At 32.1% G+C, this 22,509-nt stretch overlaps 1 protein-coding gene and 2 long non-coding RNA genes across 4 annotated transcripts in view; 2 read left to right on the top strand and 1 right to left on the bottom strand.

The window, feature by feature from the left end:
• LOC143180682 (uncharacterized) overlaps window positions 1-22,509 on the bottom strand; it is a 40,794-nt gene that overhangs the window by 10,855 nt on the left and 7,430 nt on the right. The window lies entirely within an intron of this gene.
• LOC143180805 (uncharacterized) lies at window positions 112-5,782 on the top strand. Its single transcript, XR_013002184.1, has 3 exons — window positions 112-181; window positions 5,118-5,379; window positions 5,471-5,782. It is a non-coding gene; the product is annotated as an uncharacterized LOC143180805 (long non-coding RNA).
• On the top strand, window positions 19,253-21,393 carry LOC143180837 (uncharacterized). The gene is made up of 3 exons (XR_013002190.1): window positions 19,253-19,449; window positions 19,797-19,986; window positions 20,504-21,393. It is a non-coding gene; the product is annotated as an uncharacterized LOC143180837 (long non-coding RNA).

The following is a 22,509-nucleotide window of genomic DNA, read 5'->3' as shown; positions in this document are numbered from 1 at the left end:
TCAAGTGAAGCAGCGAAGTCAAACAACACACTTTCTGTATATTTTACATATCTTCTCAACTCTTCAATCAATAACTCGAAAACAAAGCCTAAAACGCAATTTTGTCTATTTTCATTTTCGTCATGTTTTAGCATGTAAAATGGCCCCTTGAACTTTCTTGACACCTGTCGTCGAAAACCCTGTAAGTACATAACAAAACTTATATTACAAATTTATAAGACTAGATTATTCATAAATGAAATTTTGGTAACTTTGAAATCTATTATAAAAATTTCACTGTTTTTAGAGAACAACTTAGGTACAAAGTATTAAATTTCAATAATACTTGAGCATACAAATCAAGCTGTTAGAAAAGAGTTATTCGCATGAGCTTTAAGTATTCATGATGTGTGCGCGCACGTGGTTCTCCAGGATACCGGTCTGACGAGCGTCGTGCGGACTGTTACATGGCCCATAGTCCACATTAACACACATTTCACATCGCGTAGGACTATATGTAGTTACCGGAAATAAGACATTTCTGTTGGACAGCAGTTACAGTTTTCTGTTTCATTGCTGTTACTTTTTTGAACAATTTCATTGTTAATAGTTTTTTCAACAATTTCATTGTTAATGGTTGCTTCAATAATTTCATTGTTAATGGTTACTTCAATAATTTTATTGTTAATAGTTTCTTCAACAATTTCATTGTTAATTGCTTTATCAACAATTTTTTCTTGTAGATTTCTGAACTATAAATGTCACTGGATTTCCAAATCTCTGAAATTTTAAAGTCATAAATTTAATGTGGCTTTACGCCTGTGTTTAAATAACATATCAAACAAGCACATAAAATACTACCAGAGATCAAATAATTATGTTTCTTTTGATAGTGTTTGCATAGTATATTAGGAAACCACTGAAGCATTAATAATCTAGACATTCCCATGAAAGTACTCTGACTGAAAACTTAAGTTAGATTTGAGATTATGAAAGCAGTTTCCATAATTTTTTAGCGCCCATGATTACCTCAGTAATATGTAGAATAGCAGTCCATAATAACATAGTTTATTGCGTTAAAGGTCTCAATTTAATTGTAACTATAATCTAATAGCAGTGATGGCTTTGTCATGATATACTAAGTAGTAGTTGACTAATAGAACATCATGTGATTATAAAAGAGTTTATTAGTCGGCTTTCAAGGAAAGAAACTGTACCAGCTGAAAATTGAGACTGAGTTTGCATCGAAAAAAGTAATTTCCATTGCTTCTGCATCGAAGTAACAGTCAATTCCAACATCTGGCAGCTAATCGGTTGCCAGGCAGCCAGCTTTGCCCAGGTGAACCGCTCCTTTCCTTTCCTCTCTTACTCTGTCATGCCTCGCCGTCAATACAAACGCTATATTACGCTTCTATCGACGTTTGATATCGGTTGAACTGGCACAGCGGTGCGCAAGCACCTTTTAACAAAGCGAAAACTAGTTTTCTAGACTATCACGTATAACGAGAACAGGAACAAGTACTATTTTCACATATTGTAGTATAGAAATTTCTTGAAGCTTTTGTATCTAACAATTTTTAAATCTGTAATGTAGAAATAATGCAGTGGATAATATATGATTAACGACAGATTCGAGTTTCCATTAAAAAATTGAGAACTGTGGATCAGTCATTAGTAAATATAAATTTTGCAAATTATTATACCGACAATGAGTTGTAAGTTTAAAAAGCTAGTTGTAAGTTTTTGTGTAGTCCACATTACCTAACAATAACTTCATTTTCAGTTTGCTGGAAATCAAGGGAGAAATGTTCTACATTGCATGAGGACTAATAATGTAAATATTGAGTAATAATTATGAAATATTGTACTATGGACAAAGAAAAATGCATTTTCATTACTTTCCCCGACTGATCTCATTGCCAGTTTACGATCGATGAAATAAGCGACGATTCCGGTTCAATTGATGCCGCTATTACGCGATTAATAAGCGTGATCGTAAATTATAACCAGACACGATACGAGGTTGCGCGCCACTGACTTAATGGATGAGTCTAGTCGGTGTGCGGTAATCGCATTGAAAAATCTTTCCTTTTCAAAGGATGAATCTGCTGTAATTTTGTCGTCAGCGAACACGTCGGTGCCCTTTCATTACGAAACTGGTCGATTTGAAAAAGATCCAAATGGAAATGTGACACTGAAAAGGAACTTAATTCCAAAGTACACCGACCCTCTTTATTAGGCATTCTTGTCACACCTTAATATGTCATACCCAAAAAGAATTCGCCCAGATTTTCTTTTTTTATCTCAATAATGATTAATAACTGTTCTTAGAATATCACGAACATTAAACATGGAACAGTTAAAGAATAGTACAAGTCGAAAATTAGCCATTTTTAAACAATCTCAAAACTATATCTGGATCCCAGAGCCAAAGTGTATTAAATAACACAGAAAACGTGTAGACTTAATTCTTAACTGGTGTGAAGGGGTCACAGCATTCACACTACTTTACTTTTAATACTAGTTTGTGTAAAATATCAGTGAATTAATGGTAAATGGTAAACAGAAAAGTTATGAATTTTCTGATCACTATTAGTAATCATTTTTAGTAATGGGATGGCAGCAATTGTATTACATATGTTATAATAGTGGCATCATATCACGTAGGGTTTATACTCTAGTTCTGCGGTCTAAACATATAAAATGCATAGAACTGCACGTTACGATCAAATTCATATCTAAAAATGTGGTTTTTGGACTTGTACTGTTCTTCAATTCGCCGATTCAATTGTAAATTTAAAGTTTGGTACATAATTTCAAACATAAGAAGAAATTTTAATTTGAAATTATGAATAACTTCAACATAGTTTTACGTTTGAAATAACTCCTACCGAGTATTCAAATATAAATAATAGTGTGCCTGTGTTTTGTAGCAATTATAGCTGCTTTTAAGTGATGCACTGTATATTTTGAAACCGTCCGCTACTTATGTTAGCATACTTTTATTATTCTTTTAATCAATAGCACATTTTGAAATATTAATAATTGCATGGTAAATTGATGCAGAGATATATGAGTCAAATTTACATATTAATGAAGTACTAAGTCTATATTAATATGACATTATTTATATTTTCTCGTCGAATACTTGCTGCAATAAGTAATCAAATTTACAAGAATTTCACTTAATGTATCAGTAGACAAATAGTGAGAAAACACAACACAAACATTCATTAAGGAACAAATGTATGAAATTTTATTCTATTCTTGTGATATGAATAGAATTCATTCGACACAAAAGCTGCTCGGAATAATGAAATAGTGATAAACGAATCAAAATTGTCAGTAAAGTGAACATACATGGTCTCGTTGTGGCAACAAACGAACAGACATCAATGGATTCTAAAGAGACTGAGTGTAGTCCCTTTATTCCCAGGCAAAGAAGCCGAGAAAACGGACAGACGCTGACTATTAGCGTATGAAATAACGCTGCAATGTACCGTAAGCCGACGGGAGAGCCTTCACGCATGGTGGATCGAAGCGAACAGGACACGGAGAACAGGCACGATCGATTCGTGGCTCGTTACGGCGTCTGGTCGAAAGTTTGAACGAACTACGTGCATTAATATTTCCGTTATTGCACACACGAGCACCGAGGTTATACCTTTCACACAGCTAAATAATAATAATAATGATAAGGGGAATGCTTGGTGTCGAACCATAGCTTCCTATTTTGTTTAGTCGTTTGTCATTTTTATTCCAAGATGTCATTAGAATTTTCCATATCGATTAGCTTTTTGTACATCATAACAAGTTTAGGAAATGATTTGAGTTAAGAGCTTAAATTAATAGCTCCAGATTTTCGATCGTTATGTAGTGTATAAAAAATACAATTGAAATTAATTCCAGTAGACTTGAAAAGTGAATTATACGTGCTTCTGGGTCACTGGATAAGAAATCACTCATTAAAGAATTAAATTAAAAGGGAATAAATTTGTTATTAAGGAGCATTGTACAAGTTGTAATTGAAAGTCATTAAATCAGAATACTAATCACTAAATTATTTTAAAATGTAGGCTTTCAATATGAATTTTGTAAATAAAGTAGTAATTAAAATTTATACATTGGCCATTAAAAATTGTATCAGTATCTTTAATCAGACTATTCACATGAAAAATTGTATTTCTTTTGAATTAACAACACTCAATTATTTTAATGTTATATTTTCCGTTTTCAAAATTTTCTATATAAGATTGTCAAACAACAATGAACTCTGCTATTACCAATTAATTTCTGGAATTCTGTCGAATAATCGAAGAATCAAATCATGTGGATCTAATTTCCCAGACCACGTGGGTCCTTAATCCAAAACGGTCACGTGTCTATCACTACACTTTTTATTCATTTTCACAAATTTCTGTTAAAACTGTTACGATGGAAGACAGAAAATTGAATGCAAAGAAACGGAGCCAAACGCGACCGAAACCGCTCGAGCCCGTGGCCGCGGCGCGACTAAACGTCGATCCAGGACTTTCACTTCGTGATCCAAGCGACCCTCTGTCCCTTCTCGATACGATTATCCACAGCACGCCCACGCTCTCCACTCTGAATCACGATCGAATTCTTCTTACGTTGAGAGTGGACAGAGTAAGCCAACACTCAAACAGAGCACTCTTCATATTTTTCCGAAGTCAGTTGAACAAAATTATAAATTGGACTCATAAAATGCTGTTGAAACGAACATCGACCATTTTTATGAAGACATATTGAAAATAAATAAGAAAAAGGAAATTGAACAGCAACACTGATTTACTTTACGTTTTGAGGACGATACTCGTAAAATTTTGTAAATGATTATTGATCTTTGACACAGAGATAACATTTGTTATGACGAATAGAGTAAAAATAAAAACGAAGAATGTTATACTTTTGATTTCAAGAAAATAGTTTATAGAAGTTGCTATTAGTATATTGAAAATACTTTAAACTTCGAAGTAGAATGAAGGTTTCGTAGAATTCTGAAAGACGGATTCAAGTGGAAAACAAAGAAACATATAGGCCAAATTAAGCATCAGTAGTGAATAATACTAATAATTATCTGAATTAACTAATTATTAATTATTTTTAATATTTTACAGCTGATCTCCGATCTATAGAGCTTAAATTTTTAAAGTTGATAGTACTGTCTTATCTTCTTTAAATTAAAAATCAAATTTACTGACCGGTTATCAGTCGCCTGAATCGCTACAACCTTTGTGGAAGCGCACGCTCTTCCGTGCTGAATCAGAATTGGTTTGATGCATATTTGAAGAACAAACGAAAGCGTTTACGTAAGCAGCTCCTTTTCGTTTTCTACTGTTGTTCCTCGTTCAACGAACTACGATATAAACTTTGGATAACGTAAGCATCCCAGTACATTCACATCTACGTCTGTCATACATATACCTACATCTATACATTCATTTTTGTTAATGAAGTTTGTTCTGAATAGGGCTATCATTCATAAAAAGAAGAAGTAGTGCAGAATATACATCTTTCAAACGCTCTATTAACTGCAAGCAGAGACGAAAAAATAAAAAACCTTTTAAAATATTCAAGGTAAGGAAAGGTCCATTTGTACTACCAACGAATCGGACACGAACCGAGCGGAAAACTGCATCGACGAAACATGTATTGACAGTGTTTTATCGTTACTTGTAATTACTCGCTACTATGTGTAACAATATAAATCCACCTTAATACACCACAAACGAGAACTGTTTTCTAACTTTTTTGACGAACGTAATGCTTAAATGTGCCGATAATTATGAAAGTGGTCTAATTGTAAGTAAAAAGTCTAAAAAACTTGAATTTATCATATACTTTGTAATGTAAATCGATGCAACATCAAATAAATGGAAAACTTAGCTTTTCTAGATTTTTGATTTAAATCACTTTGATAATTACCAGTACCTTAATATGTACTACAGAACTTCATAATTAAATTCGCAAATATTCAGTATTATACTTCATTCAAAAAGTTTTATGAAAATACAGGAGGTGTTTCTTTAGCAGTGGAAGTAAATGAAAATTAATAGCTACAGGTAATCGTGCTCCGTTGTATCGAGTCCCAGCTGTTCAGTAACATTGGCATAATCCATTCCCTGACTTTCCTCGTTGTACAGTTACTACAGGGTGAAAGGTGAACCCTTTCCCCTTCCCTAGCAACTAAACTAGAAAGATTCGTGGCAGTACTTGTCAGAGGTGATTACATCATTGAAACTTCTTTCTGGTTTTGCTTCGTGCACGAATCTATGAAGATGGTTCACAAACCAGATGGGTTGGACTCGACTTCTATTTATCACAATCCTAGTAATCACCAGTTCTTCCTGGCTAAAGGCAGGACCGAATTAAAGTTTTGAAATTTTGTAAGGTTTAGGGATGGGCAACGACTGATGACATTCTTTATATGCAAAGCGGTGCTAGAATCCTCTCTATTTTTGAACAAATTGCATAAAGAATAACTGTTTTTACTCCTCGGTTCAAAGTAAACTGAACTTTATAAAAAAATCTTTCAATTAAATGTGGATTTTTAAATATAGTCTATGAAAAAATGCAGTCCCTTAAAGAATGAGACACTCGGCCATAGATCCCCCTCACTCTTAATCCCGACCTGGTTGAAGTATGCAGCGCAAATTACTTAAAATACTAAAGATTTAATTCAAAAATTCTTTATCGAATATTTATTTGAATTGGTCGATATTCAAATACAAAAAAGATAAAAGATGTCATTAGTTTCATCGGAAGAATTAGCTAAATATCTTTACAATTAGATTCGACGTCAATTCAATTATGAATCCATTCTTAGGTTATTGGTATTAAACTAGAAATGATTTGTGAAGAATATAATACGTGTAGTGTCACTTTCGTCGAGTGGAGACTATTAGCAAAGGTAGAGAAAAAAAATACCTAGAGCGAATGATGATTGAGATTAGTCACGACTTTTGACGGTGCCATTGTCATTTTCTGTCGTCTTTGGGTTTCTCGGATGACTTCAGCGTACTTGTACCGTATTTTCCTTGGCCTTATTCTGGCTGGTCACGAATCATTTTGTTTTTTTGGAATAAGGACAATGTGAGACTTGAGTATTCTTCAGTCAAGGTTCATTCATTGTGTTTCTAAAAAACTTGATTTCCTTGTTAGTAGATCAAGTTATAGGAGTAGATTATCTTGATTTTTTATATAAAAATCATCAGATATATTAATTCCTTTTAGTAAGCTTTAATAATATCTGAATACTTAATGCAATTTTAAAAATTTGGGACAATAAATTATAATAATAAAATGAATGCAATAAAGGAACTAGAAAGGACTTGAAACAGTGAAATATGTAGCACAATGTTATCCAATGTACGAAGAATGTAGATCTAGTAAATACAAAGAAAGAAATATTGACTAAATCCTGCAAATAAAAACATAAGAAGATAACAAGAAGCCTCACGAGTCGTGATTTATAACTATTAAGAAAAGAAAATGTTATTTATAGTTGTCCTTAATTATATTATTTTTATTTTGTTTCTATGTTTATTAAACAAAAAATCTAGAAATATTAACTGAAAAGAATAAGTTTAAGCAGAGATTCAGTATAATAAAAATAATCAGTTACAAGAAATTAGTGTAAGAATAGGCATTAAGGGGTTACATCTACCTAGAAGTCCAAAAAAGCTATATAAGTTCGAGAATTTATTTTTTTTAACTGTGAATAGAAATAATGCAAATGTTTTACTTCTAAAAGATACATTTTTCAACTGTATTATCCTAAATTTTCATAAAAAAATGTTGTTAACTAAAAGACGTTGCCATCGATAGAAGACATGTTCTTTTTTTAATTATTTGCTGATAGACATTTCTGAGCTTAAGCAATGCATCAGAAAACAAAAAACCAAATCGATATTAAGAATAGATGACATTTAGGTCCTCGACCACCTCTAAATTTTAATTTTATATTTTATTACAAAATGACAGCCATGTAAAGTAATAATCTGGAACTTCGATGGAAAAATCGTCCTTTTTTATTATTGAACAATTGGAAATAAAATTTAAAAAAGTTAGATCATCATGGACAACGTAAGGTTCATAAGAATATCTCTTGTAGATTTGAAGTGAATCGGTCGAGTGATTCTCAAGATATAACGTCCACCACATATGAAAATTGTTATTTAAGAAAAATGCGTTTAAAGTTTTAGATATGTAGTTTCTTGTGTGTAAATAGCAGCACTCGACTGCGTGATCCTGTGTCGTTCAAAGTTGTATAACTTTGTCAATTTTTTAGACATCGATATGAAATTCTCAGGATACATTCTTGAAAGCTAAAGTTTTCCAAACATGTAAAAAACAAAAAATCGATTTTTTAATTCACTTAGGTAGATGTAACCACTTAAAACAAACGATCATTAAAGATAAAGGCAAAAAATAATATGTGGTATTGTATTGAACAATGAAAGAAGTATAAGAAGTATAACTCTCCAAAGACTGTGTAAACGTAAACTTAAAACAATAAATAATCAAATAAATAAAATAGTAAAATCAATGGTAACTAAAGTCTGACTTCTTTGTATGAAATTTGTTCTTTCTGAGATTACAAAGGGAACAAGTCGGTTGAACACGTGAGGCAATGCCCTCATCGTTTTGCTTAGGAGTTGCGAGGCGGCTTAAGTGTACGCTACACCAAGCAGAAACTTCGGTCTACATTACATAAGAGAAAAGCTGACCCTCTTCTTCTCTTCTCGCTCAAAGTTGAATCACTTCGTTTGTAGGTGTCTGGACGAATCTAATTAAATCATGCTTCCTGGATTTTATGACATTTTAGCGTCTATTGTTCCTACAGAGATCAAGCAAAATTGAGCATTGACTAACATTTAAGGTTTCGTGAATAGTTTTATCTTCTTCAGTAACATTTCCATGTAATTTAATTTTAATATCATGAATGATTTAAAGAATAAAGTACAATACTTTCTAATAGAAATAGTTGAAGTTCTACAATTTATAGTAAAATTAAAATAGAATTTGAGAAATACAGGTGGAAAGAAATATAGAAATTAATACTAGAAGAAAAGCGAGAATAATAATATATTTAACGATATCATATCAAGAGGTTTTTTAGTTATTTTGCAATATGTCGATCAAATATCAACTTTCCAAACTTGCAAAACCCGGAAGGTGACCGAAACCAGTTCGTCACACTCTGATCTGATACTTATCGATTATCTTCTTATCAGACTTATTTCGCTATGTCAAATCCTAGTTGTCAATTCTAATTTCAATTAATAGTTGTTGCAACCAAAATTTGTTATTTTTCGATCAATCCAATGTTTCGTACGTATGTATTTTTTTCTGCACTAAATAATTTGTTGTATCATGAGGTTCCGTTATGTAAACTACCACCCACCGTAGTTTACGAGGAACGTAGTACTTATGCTACCTGCACATAACAGAATATTCATAATCTATCGTTAAAAAGTGTCTTTGACCTACACTTGCGTACACATTACATTACGTTTCTATTTCTTGAAAGTCTAATAAAATCGAACAGTACTCCGTCACTCTGTGTAAATAGATATACATATATTCAGTAATTCTAACAATATCGAACACTACAACTAGTATTTTCGTTATTCTCATAACTTCCTTCGAATTATAATTTGCAGAAGCGCAACTATGTTTAAAAATGTAAACATGTTTTTGTTTTCGAGATGTTAGAATTTAATATTTTCAACTTTAATACTATTTTATGGTCTGCTTGAACCTTTATTTTTAAATAAAAAAGTTCCTTTAATGCCCCTTCTTCCTGAAAATAGGTATAAATTTTATATTCTATAGATCTCGATTAAGGTTTTAACTCGAACTTTTTGATAGTGTGACATATGTAGGTCGGTTTGCCTTACAGCCACAGATATGTATTGTGTATTATGTATATGGAATTAAAAAAATATAGAATTTACAAAAAAAGTAAGTAATTTAAAAAAAGAACTTTAAACTTTCTCTTCTTTGGGTTAGTACATCATAGTCTAATTTTTAAGTATACAAATCTTTAGATAATCTCAAGGAATTGGAAATTTAACATTGTATTCCATTTTCACGCTGGGATGTGACTTCCTTCCATCGCGATATTACTCAAGCATCGCCAGGAAAAAAGGCTGAAAAACTGTGTTTAGACACCAACGATTGAAACTTTTTATGATGTAATGTTATTGTGAAACGATCCTCGGGAAGATAACAGCAGAATACGTGTATGTATAAGAATCATCATTATATTTTTTAATTCTCCACTACAAATGTGATTTGTGTTTCTATTCGTATCTAGAAATAATATCAGGTAAATCTTTAACAAACGCTTGGTGAACTCTAACAAACTGTGTTTCAAGTTTGATACGCATCAAAATAAAAATAAAGATAGGTGAAAAGAAGAAACTGGAGAGATATCTCGACATATCCTGTTTTTCCTTTAAAAAAGTTTTACATGTACGTACATAATTTAATTAATGTAAAATCGATAAAATAAAATCATGCATGACAGTTCACTCATTCATTGATGAGGAGCCTCCTTCTTTTTAGAAGAAAATATTTTTAATTACACTAGCGATAGAAATAGCAATGACAAAAAACTTCAGAGAAAGCATTAACAACAAATTTCATCTAGAATATTGTCCCTCCTAAAATTAAGAATTCGATACAATGAACCCTTTTCAATTTGTATCTGTAGACTAATGATTCGAATTAAATGTCAGAAAACACAGTGATTGTTCAGACAGAAAGTGAATGGATCTTCTTGGGCGTTAATTTCAGCCATGAAAAGAAGGAAGAAAACGCCTTACACTCTTGGGGGAAGTTGTTTGCGGTCGAATGAATCGGACCTTGGAAAGAGAGGTCATCTCTCTGGGTAGACGAGGCTGGAAAGAGTCTGTGGCATGTCGATGAGAAGTTCCCTTTGTAGAGTACCGTTCGACCACCAACCAAGCAACAATATCTTGCTTCAAAGAATCCGTCCTAATATATGTATAATCTGAACTTCATGGCTCAACATTTGCTCAACAAAGATAGTATATTTTAAAAATTAAGTTTCTTTCATTTTTTACCTTTAGGTGGAAAGATAACAAATTTCACATTCAGGAACAAACAAAAGACAATTTCAGTGAAGAAAAATAAGAAAATATTGAGTAGTAAATTGAGAATTACTGGTTAATAGTTGATTATTCTTCTGTGAATATACAGAATGCAACGGAAATTGTAACACAACCGAGCAACAGGTAATTTTGCGTGAAAAATTATGAAAAAATTTCGTATGACATTTTGCTATTTATTTCATTTTCGAGAAAATCACTTTTGAAGTTCAATTAAAAATTGAACTGTTTAGTAAGTGTTATACAAAATTATATAGAGAATATCAAATATAAACTTCAGTATTTTATGGGGATGATAGAGGATCCAAATTAGAGCACAAACTGATCTATAATGTAGTGACCGATAAGCTCTCGTTTTGCAATAATAATGTCTTAAAGTTATGATATCTATTTGCTAAGCTAACAATTAAAGGATTCTGTAATTTTGCAGATGTATTGAAGGTCAGAAATAAAGGAAAAAAGTCATAATACATTTTGTTGTATTTTCTATTGTTTGACTTTTATAAAATCTCAAAAATTCGTGGACGATTTTCTACAAACATCTCAGATTTTTAAAGCGTTATAAAAGTTAAACTGTAAACGATATAACAAAATGTATTAAGACTTTTTTGCTTTATTTCTGCTTTTGAATGCAACTGTAAAATGATGTGCAAGAATCCTCTGACTACTAGTTTAGCATGTAGGTTGCGTGCCATAAAACATTTTGTGCTCCAACTTTGTTCCCCTATGGCATCTTAAAATAACGAAGGCTGTATTTTTTAGACCTTGTACATCAATAAAGAGGAAAATAATTTGAAATGTATTTTTAAGAAATCATTAATAAATACTTGGATAAGACTATGAAACGTTATTTTTTAGTATACTAGATCAACGTGCGCGCTCCGCGCACCAAGGTACATCTACGCATCTGTTTTCAGTAACTTTTAGTTTCTTTACTTTCTGTAAATTACCTATAAAAAGAAACCTTGTCCTCGCTTGTCGTTTTAACAAATGGGCATACAATTATTAATAGTTTTTGACAGATAAAATGATTGACAGTTATAAGACAAAAATGATAAATATTCCCACTATATATAAATTATAGATTTCACGATTGCATATATTCTATAATAAAAATAATTTAAACAATACCAAATAAAAACTGAGGATAACTTCCAAGATATTCAATACATCCACGAGACAATCAATCATTAACGCAGAAAACTGAGGACAACAATCGAGAATTTTGATACAAAATGGCATCATCACTGTTTTAACATTGGAATATTGTATTAGGATAGCCGGATACTTTTGTAACCAGCTGTATATGTACCGTATATGTATGTGTATGTATATGTGCTATTTTTCCTTGGGATTCTGATATAAAAAATTTCTACAATTTATATACCTATACAAATTTCCGCAAAAACGAAACAATACTTTATAAAAGGAACCTTATAAAAGGAAAGAAATAACTACTTCTTAATATATTTTTTTAAACAATTGGAATTTTAAAAATTTGTTGACATAGCTAAATGTATTATTCAAATATATATAGTTAGTCATTTAAACGACCTCTATATACGTAATTGTTTCTGAGATATAATGGAACGTAAACCCGTTATTTGCCAAATCAATTAATTCCACAAAAGAAAAATATTTATATATTTTTTTTAATATAAAAATTAAGCATCGATCAAGTGCTTTGGTACAAAATTTTTAAAAATTCAGGAGGTGGAGTTAATTACTTTGATCTGTGAACATCTCATGTTTTTACCGTCAACTTTGAGAGCTGTTTTCAGACTCTAGACAAGGATACATGTTAATGTGAAAAATACATGTTGAACATTTTTGGCCGTTTTACATATTTACAAAGTTTATGCGTATATGCGAAACAATTTGAATAATGCCTAACTCTGCTTTATAGTATGGTTCGATTTTTATTTTGTATACTTTATATACCTATTTTTACTTGTATAGATATCCGTTACCTCTTCATCAGTGATTGAATTCTTCTGTGTTCTGTAGATATGGCTCAGTGAAGCATAAAATTATGTCATCATTTCATAATAATAATTACATTACGAAGTGATTTTGTTATAAATGAAAGCAAATACTATTAGGGAAGGAAAAGAGAGTGTAGGTAATGATCCAGAATAAATAAAATGAAATAAGTGAAGATTTTCAGAGGCACTTCTCGCTTGGATTAAGCTGTTTCTCACATTAACGAACTATCACGATGTTCCACATGGTTGATTCGTCATGAATCAATGATAAATTTATTGCAACGCTAAAGTTAACGTAGTTCCATACCTCATCTGCGTAAGTAATAATTAATGAGGTGTATCAATGGATGTATCTGACGTTGTATAACCAAAAACAGGTTCAAGTACCGGTATCATTACGCAATAATTATATTTACATCCTTTCGGTTTGTGCTAATTACTGGATTGCATCTCCGTTTAATTGGGAAATGTCTTCAACTACTTAATTATACATATTGCACATGTATTTCAAAAGTGACACAAATCAAGAGGTACGTTTTTTAGAGGAAACAAAAAACTATTTCTGAATTTAGAACAAGAAAATTATTTACGTAATAAAAGTTATATTACTTAAATAATTAGCCTGAAAAACAGTTATACATTATTTGCAATAAATTATTTTCTTGTTTTCTTGTAAAACTTCGTAGTTGTAACTCAAAAAGTACGTTCTCTTTAGTTATGTCACTTTTAAAATATATGTGCGATATACTACTCCAAAAAATTTGTTTGAATAAGTCTTGAATAAGACTATTTGAATAAGTACAACTAAAAAATTGTTTAACTTCAAAATTTCATAATTTTATTAAAATTCATCTTAAATTATTATAACAAAAAGTGAATTAAACCTGTGCCTTCCACATTTTGATTCTTTTGACTGATTTTATTTAAGTCGTTTTCAAGGGGTAAAATTCTCCATTAACTGAAAAATTGTGAAATTGTAAAAATTTTAGACATGGGGGATCTTCATTTGTTAATTACTTGTACAGAAAGTTCTTGAAATCTTATTTTTTATTTATTTCGACATAATTGATTCATTGAATCCAGCCTTTGTTGAAAGTCCTCATATAAAAGTACCTTCTGCATTCAGTGCAGCAATAACAACATTTTTATCAAATCACAGTTCAATACTCTTTGTCATATTGGGCGTAAAGCTGGGTCTACAGTACATGTTATGTAACAAAGTTATACATATAACTATTTAAAAAATGGAAATGAGAAATGTTATGAAAAAAGAGATGTCTCTTTTTTGTTTTTTTAAAAAGCGTAGATCCACCTTAATACATGCTGCTAAGCTAAGTGTAAAGGTCGATTCGCACATATTCGTTATCGTCCAATCCGTCCCGTCCTGTCCTGTTGGCAAAAGTATCGTTCCCTTGTTTTTAAATGGAGCAGTTCGCAATTAGTTCATTCCATCCCATACCCATCCAGAAAAGTTAAATATCATTGTCAACGATACTTTCGCTTTCTGCCGTAGACTAGCGAGAAACCTCTTGAAATCGGGCGAAGTAAACCCTTTTTATGACTCAACATTTAGAAATCGGAATTCGACCCTTCTTTTAACCACGTAAGTTTCTCAGATTAATCTTAGATTTTTGAGAATAAATTTTTCGTGAATTACAAATGAAACTTTCATAACATAAATATAATAAAAATATAGTGACTCACAAATTGATCAAGTACTAGATCAAAACGTTGTCCATTTTTTAATTACTGTCACTTTCTGAAAAGAAGTCGTACAGTAACCTTCTTCCTGGAGTCATTTTAAAGGGTGAATCCTTCACTATGACACAACTCCAGGAAGGTTAATGTACCACTTCTTTTTACAGTGTAACAGTAATTTAAAAATGGACAATGATTCGATCTAATAGTTAATCAAAAAAAAGTTATGAAACTTATTTAATTGATGGACAATCAAAAATTGTAGTAGGGACAGACTAAGTTGCGATGCGCATCTAATTCAGACTTGATGCAGACAAGCAACCTCTTTCCTTGTTTTCCCAGTAGAAAATAACAAATACAGACGTACAATTGTGCTGCAAAAGATGCTTGTCTGCATTAAGTCTCAGAAGAAAACAAACCGACAGACACAGATGGGTATATGTGAGTCGACTAGTTCAATATAAGTAATGATAGAATGTTACAAAAGCAATATCATTTCCAGAGATAAAAAAAAGAATGATTTTGCACCTTATGTATGAAAATCAAGGAAGAAAATATAATAAAATACACAAAATGTTGCGCTTAGTGTATACCACCGTGTATAGGAGTAGACACGAGATTTTACAAATTAGGTATGCTGACATCTATGTAATACACTTTGTAAACTTGTTAAGAGAATTTAATCATTTTTACACTTTAATCCAGTGTTCCAACTTAAGAAACCAAAAGTCTATCGTCGGAAACCAGGTGTTTCGAGTAGGCTAATGATACAATAATAAGAAAGTACTTGCCTAATTTTTTATATTATATTTTGAAAAACATTAATTATATTGTCTTGAAAGTATCAGTATTTTTTCGCACTTTTTTCGCTGTTTCTTAAGTATTAAATATATTTTATTATCAGCCTACAGTTAGTATTTTAGTAGCCCAAAAAAAATATTTTGGCAGTCCAATTTCGATAACCTTTTCCTACATATAGAATATACATATACTTTTCTGCAATGAAGACAATGAATGGAGACAAATGAGTACAAAAAAGACAGAGATATCGTATATATATAAATCTTACACTAAAAAACAGCAGACGAAAGTGATGATAAGGATGTACCATATTGAAGCATTGAAGATATTTGTAAAAGAGTATCAATGGTTTGAGGCACAAAAGGAATATAACTTTGAAGAATTAATTATAACGACAAAACCGTAGTAATTAAGCAATCAAAAAGATATAGGAGCTTTAGATATTACAAAAATTATCAATTTTATTGATCTCTTTTTAAATGAATGCAGTTTAATATAAAAAGTGACTGTTCTATTATTTATTCTATTATCCAAAAATTCTCTTATTTAAATAACTTTGTCTCCTTGTTAGCTCGGATACAGGAGATTCTGCTACATTTTGTAAAGAGATTGAAAACCAGCAAATCAATTGAAACTGTAATAGTAATGGCGAAAATATTATTGCAGTTGTTCAGTGAATGTTCATTTTGTTAACCTGCTTTGATATAAGGTTCTTGTTAAATTCGTGAAACAAATTGCTTTTCTTTCAAACCTTATTACAGTATCAAATTCAGAAAGCGAGCCAGAACAGAACCAGAACAGAGTATAGCAACTTCAGGCAGTTTTTGCTGTCACAAAACCGGAAGTACCGGCTCGACGACTGTAAAAGATATATTGGGCCAGAGGTGGACAGACTCACAGTTACTTTAAATAATAATCAAATAACTGACTGAAGAAAATTCTGATAAAAATAGTAATTTAATATGTTAATCAAACAATACGAATTTAGTACCATACTTGTATCTTTGTGAAAAACTTTTGACTTAAGAACAAAGAAATGATTTGTATAATTATGAGCAGATATACTTAAAATTAATTTATAAGAAATAGAAGTGGTGAGTGTGAACCAGAAGAATAAAATATTTATTGATGTAGGGGTGTAGTAGACTTAGGTACATTGAAGATTTTTTGTTTAAATAATGATTATGTATCCGAAATGGATATATGATTAAACTCTTCAACTCTATCAATTGCCTCACAAATGCTAAGAGAGACCATTCAAGAGACAGCGAAATATCATAAATAAAACGCATCCTAGTGTAAAACTATTACTCTAAGAAACCTGTGAAGTGAACCATCAAAGAAAGATGAATTAAAAGTAAAAACTGAACTGAAATTAAATCCAAAGAATAAACTAAGGTATTTAAAGTGAGAAAGTACATACAATATGTCGTGCGTACTATACGTATAATTGCTTTTCGCAAATAAGATTCTTCGATTGTTCTGAGCAGTGTATCGAATCACTACTTGAACAGGTCAAGCTTCTTTGCACGTATCTGAGAGCGTCAGACAACGAATCGTTTTACTCTTTCATTCGCAGCCATCAGATACTATACAAGCTGGATGCTGCGCGAAACCGTTATGCAACCTGCAGCGTGTAAGCGGTCTTTGCTCGCCTGGATTCCCGTTGCCCTGTCCTCGCATCGTTCCTGGCATTCAGAGGAATCAGTGTAGGAAACTATGAATCTTTCTGTCTGACTAGACATCAAAATTACTAGTTCCTTATATCCAGATTACGATCTCCAAACGACAGTGATCCAAGCAACGTACCAGGAAAAATAAAAGAAACTAAATCGGTGAGTTGAAGAATAGTACAAGCCCAAACAGCGTATTTTCAAATATTTGATTCCAACGTGTAGTTCTGTGCATTACACATATCTGAACCCAAGATCCAGAGTTTATCAAGTTCACTTGTTTTCTGTGTGACTTAACACACTTTGACTCTGAGGATCCAGGTATAGTTTTGAGATTACTTAAAAGTGGCTAATTTTGGACTTGTACTGTTCTTCAACTTACCGATTCAATTGAAGGAACGAATTTTCTTTTTCATTAAACGTTAAAAATAGATTTTTCCTGTTGTTAAATACTTTTCTTCCTACTATAAAATTCTCAGTGATGTAAGAGGAATAGACATTATAAAAGGGTTTCTATTTTGTAGGAGGACGAGTGTTCTTTGAGAGTAACGCTACTGAATTTAAATTACTGTTTCCACGTTACACAAACTTTCGATTGGCTACCAATGAACTGCTCGGGTGTTTAGCCTTCGAGTGCTTTTCGATACCTGTTTCCTACGCCCACGTAATCGAATGTTCGATGTGCCTTGTATAAAAATCCATAAACCTTGGCAAACTGAGAGGCAAAGTTCAATGATTTGTGACTGTGTTAGAAATAAATTTTTCAGAGCCCAATACCCTGGAAGCAACCTGTGTATCTTAAACTAAAATAGCTGTTCAATAAACTGTTAACATATTTCTCTGTAAAAATTGCATGTTGCATTGCGATGAGGTCATCAATGGAAAAGAATAGACAGTTGAAGCAGTGATCACACGTTGGGATTGAACAGAAGTTATTTTGAATAACCAATTTAAATAGTTAATTCATCATAAGGAATAACAAATAAAGTATAATAAATAATGACTAAATGATTAAGAAATGGTAGTAGATCAATAAATATGTAAATGATGAATAATCTTCATCTGTTAATCGTTATTCAAATAAATTTCTGTTCGAATAACGTCAACATTGTTTTATGAATCAGTATCGAGAAGTCATCGAAACGTTGCTTGTTTAGTCTGACTTCTTGTTTCCATTTTCTTTGTTCCAAATACTTTCTGTTGTTTTCTATTAATTTTGGTTCTTCTTTTCTTCGCTTAGGAGTAATGAGTCAGCCTTCTTTTGAATACTTTTGTTTCATTTACTTTTATGACGTTATTTTTATTAGTTGCTATTTTTCTCAATAACATTTCTTTGCCTCTTTCATCTGCATATTTATTTTCTTTATTGCTTGACTCTTTGTCTTATTGCTAGTTTTTTGTTAGTGTTCATTTAATCTTGTACTTTCTACTTTTTTACTCGATTTTACGAGAATCCTTCATTTTTTCTCCATTCTGTTTTCCTCTACAGTCTATATATAATTGTGTATCCTCTCTTTTTATTTTATACTTCCTTTATATAGATATAATTTTCTTGCAGAGAAGCCGCTTCCTTTACAAATCAGAAAGACGGAAGTAGAATGGAAAAGCTGAGAAATGTAGAATTGAATGTGAACCTATGTTTAAAATTTCAGCACACGAACTGCAGAAAATAATACTAGTAAAAGTTGAAAAAGAATCTAATCAGAATATACCTGAAAATTGACTAATTAGAATATATCTAAAATATTTTTTAAATTCACGGTTATTGGATATTTGTATCATTCTGAGCCAGTATAGTTCAAATTCTTTCACTTTCTTTCAGATACTAAAAATGATTAAATTCGGTATTACATTCTTTTGTCTGTATTCTTTAACTATTTAAGATCCAATACTGCTGAAAGAACAGTTTGTGAAGTATCCTATCCAAAGAACAAAATTTGGGTCAGAAGGTAGAGCTCAGAGCATATCTACACGTTGTACATGTGCATCAGTCATATACGAACGCATTCATCCTCCTCTGGGAGGTACCTGAGAGTCGTGTGGGCAGTAGTTACGACGAAGTCACGCGGAGAAGGGATCTCCGGGACCAAGGTGATCCAGTACGAAAGCGAGAGGTTCTGAAGAGAGAAAAGACCAGATAATGACTTCCCAAAGGTAGGAAAAAGAGAATATAAGAAAGACAAAGGGTCAGCTAGGAATCAGTATAAACTGGTCAGCAAGATAATTTGAGATCAAGAATATACCTTCTGTAACAGAAGATACTGAAAAATTATTAAAATCGATTTTAAAAGATATTCCTCGTTGTATTTTAAAATGTTAAAGTCAATACAGAATAAAGGACGACAATAAAGTTAATAGAATCCTTTGATGATCCTTCCAGTAATGAGAGAATTGTAACTTGAGGGAAAAGCATAAAAATCCTTTTGGTGAAATGCTTTTTATACTGGTACATAGAGCGCATCATCGTTTCCAGATGCTTTAACGTACATTTTTTGTGTTAGCAACGGCTGAGTCGACTGTTCACCCTCCATGAGCTGTAAATTAATTCTGGTGATGACATTATCTACACCCTCGTGTCCCATGGAACAGCGAGCCGCCTGACTCATCGACCGATGACTTTCTGTCAATTTCCGCCTGGTTTCATTTAACTTGGGGAAGCCACAGCATAGGAAATCAGAGATGTGTATGCAAGTACGTTTTCAGGCAGACAACAATTACCTACAGTAATTCAAGAGTTCGTAACAAAACCGACCCCTGATAATTTTTGTTTTTTTTTTCAATAATATTTTTTTTGACAAAATTCATCACAGTACACGTATTGCGTTTTTCATAAGATAGATTCCATTATGTTGTGAATCTTGTTTCTTATGACTAGACATGTTCGTATTATAAAGATTATAAAATTAAACAAGGACCGTCTTTGTTATAAAATCTTCAATTGATATATTGGAATAATTAACAAAATTGCGTTCAAATAAATACATGTAAGAAAACTGCATGAAAGTAAATTGGGGTAAATGAACAATATATCTTAAATCAGGTTTATTTGTATATTTTAGAGATCTTGCTAAAGTCTCGACTATCTAGAATCAAGTTAATATTCCTTTCCAAAAGCGAAAGGGAGGATTGACGGCGCTGGTCCAGAAAGAATTTATTCTACGATGTACATGCGTCGTCAAAATTTACATGGTTTTCTTTTCTTGCATAGGAAATCAAGAGAAGGACGATGACGCTGGCGCCGCAACGCTGCATTTTTGGTCACGAAAATAGTCCAGAGGCTGCTTTGAAGCTTGAAACCGAGACGGTTCAAACAACGTGCGGCGCGAAAATCGAATTAAACTGGAGGAGTTAAATCGTATTTTGTTTGGAGGGCAACTCGTGCCGTCTTTTCTTCCTTTTACGCTTCAACGGGATCTAAAAATAATTTAACGAACGAGGAGAGACAGCATGTCCTTGCTTCTCTTCTGAACTAAAGATGTCATTTGTAAATGTGATCTTGCGTGTACTAAAGAGATTCACGTAGATGATACACTTAAATATCGGTAACTCGAATCTCTATAATTCCAAATTCTCTATCTATATCTACGACTATAATTTTGTACCCTTTCGTTCCATTATATATGAACAGCTCTGCAAATCAAAATATAAACTAACTTTAAGTCAAATTATTTGTTACATATTTAAATATATTATTTTACCTCATTAACTCGAATTCGGAAAATCACAATATTTTCAAGTTGAAGTGTGTCTCTACATGAACTGCTCAAATATCCAACTGATCAACTCCATAAAACAGAAAATTGAGAAAAGTGACAACACGATAATGTATTTTAAAATTTACCTTGAAGTAAACAACAAAAGTAATCTACTATAGTGAATTATATAGGAGATGATTAGTTTTGTTTGATATTGAATTCTTGACTCAGAAGTTTGGCTTCGGAAAGTCATACATAACTTTATTATCTTATAACAGTAAATATTATTATGCAAGATAGGAACGAAATTTTTACAAAAAGTGAAATTGATCAGTTTAGCTCCTGAAAGGCTTATATGGCAAAGTTTTATCACCGTAAACTTTATTACATGTCTGTATGTGCTTACTTATATATGTATTAGAACGTAAATTACGTAAATAAACGTATGTAATAATAATACATCATTTCAATAATGTCATTTATTTCTTGTTCAACCCTTCACTACCATAATAGTGTTGCAATATTTACACAAAATATATCTGAATAATTTATAGGGATTAACAAGCTAAAAAGTTGCACATGTTCTATGTACACTATGAATAATAGTATCCAGCAGTAATTTCATAACAGTATGTTATAGGTACGAGTTAGCATCAGGGGTGCGCGCAATGGTGGATTTAGCCTTCAAGGGGCCTGAGGCGTTAGAAATTTTTGGGGCCCCATAAATCTTCCCGTTTCACTGGCTCATCCTGTATATATACAAAATTGTTACGGCCAATAAATCAGCCCCCTCTTGCCATTCAATTTCATATAAATACTTTTTTCGTATCTTTAATAGGTTAGCAAATAATCGACTGTCCAGTATTTCGTGGGACATACTGTATATTTCTCTCTTTGCAAAATTAAATAATACATAATAAATTCAGCAAAGCGATAGATATTGGCAATGACTATTGTATGTTGTCCTTCATGATCGATCACGAATTAAACGTTCTTGCGACACATTCGCGATCGCGGAAGACCTTTGAAATATAACATTGTCTTATCATTCTTCTAAAAGGTCCCATAAAATACTTACAGCTGCTCGATCGTGTAGCTCACTATAGTCTACAGCTTTGATCTCCCTTAAAATATCACAATAAAATTCGTAAAAATAGTAAAGTTACTAAAGTTTTATTAGATATGGCGTATTCAACAGTCACGGTCGCCAAAAACAAAGACATTAGATGCATAATAATCCGAATTAGGTCGCCGGACAAGAATTGTCTCATAAGGTAATGGTACTATTTTTTTGAGTTGAGTTGTTTTGAGTACGAAATTTCCGATTTAATAACGTACGTTGTTATAATCGTGTGGGGACCTATCTCTTTATAGGGCTCTAGGCGTCCGCCTGTACCACCTATGCATAAATCCGCCACAGAGTGTGTTAGACTCGGAAAATATCGGGATGTCGATGCTTGGAACGGGGCGGAATCCCGAAAATTTCCGAATTCCCGAAAATGTTCAGGATTCTCGAAAA

The sequence above is a fragment of the Calliopsis andreniformis genome, chromosome 6 (genome assembly GCF_051401765.1).
Source record: "Calliopsis andreniformis isolate RMS-2024a chromosome 6, iyCalAndr_principal, whole genome shotgun sequence".
NCBI lineage: Eukaryota > Metazoa > Arthropoda > Insecta > Hymenoptera > Andrenidae > Calliopsis > Calliopsis andreniformis.
Note: the sequence above shows the minus strand (reverse complement) of the source record. Positions and strands in the feature narration are given on the sequence as shown.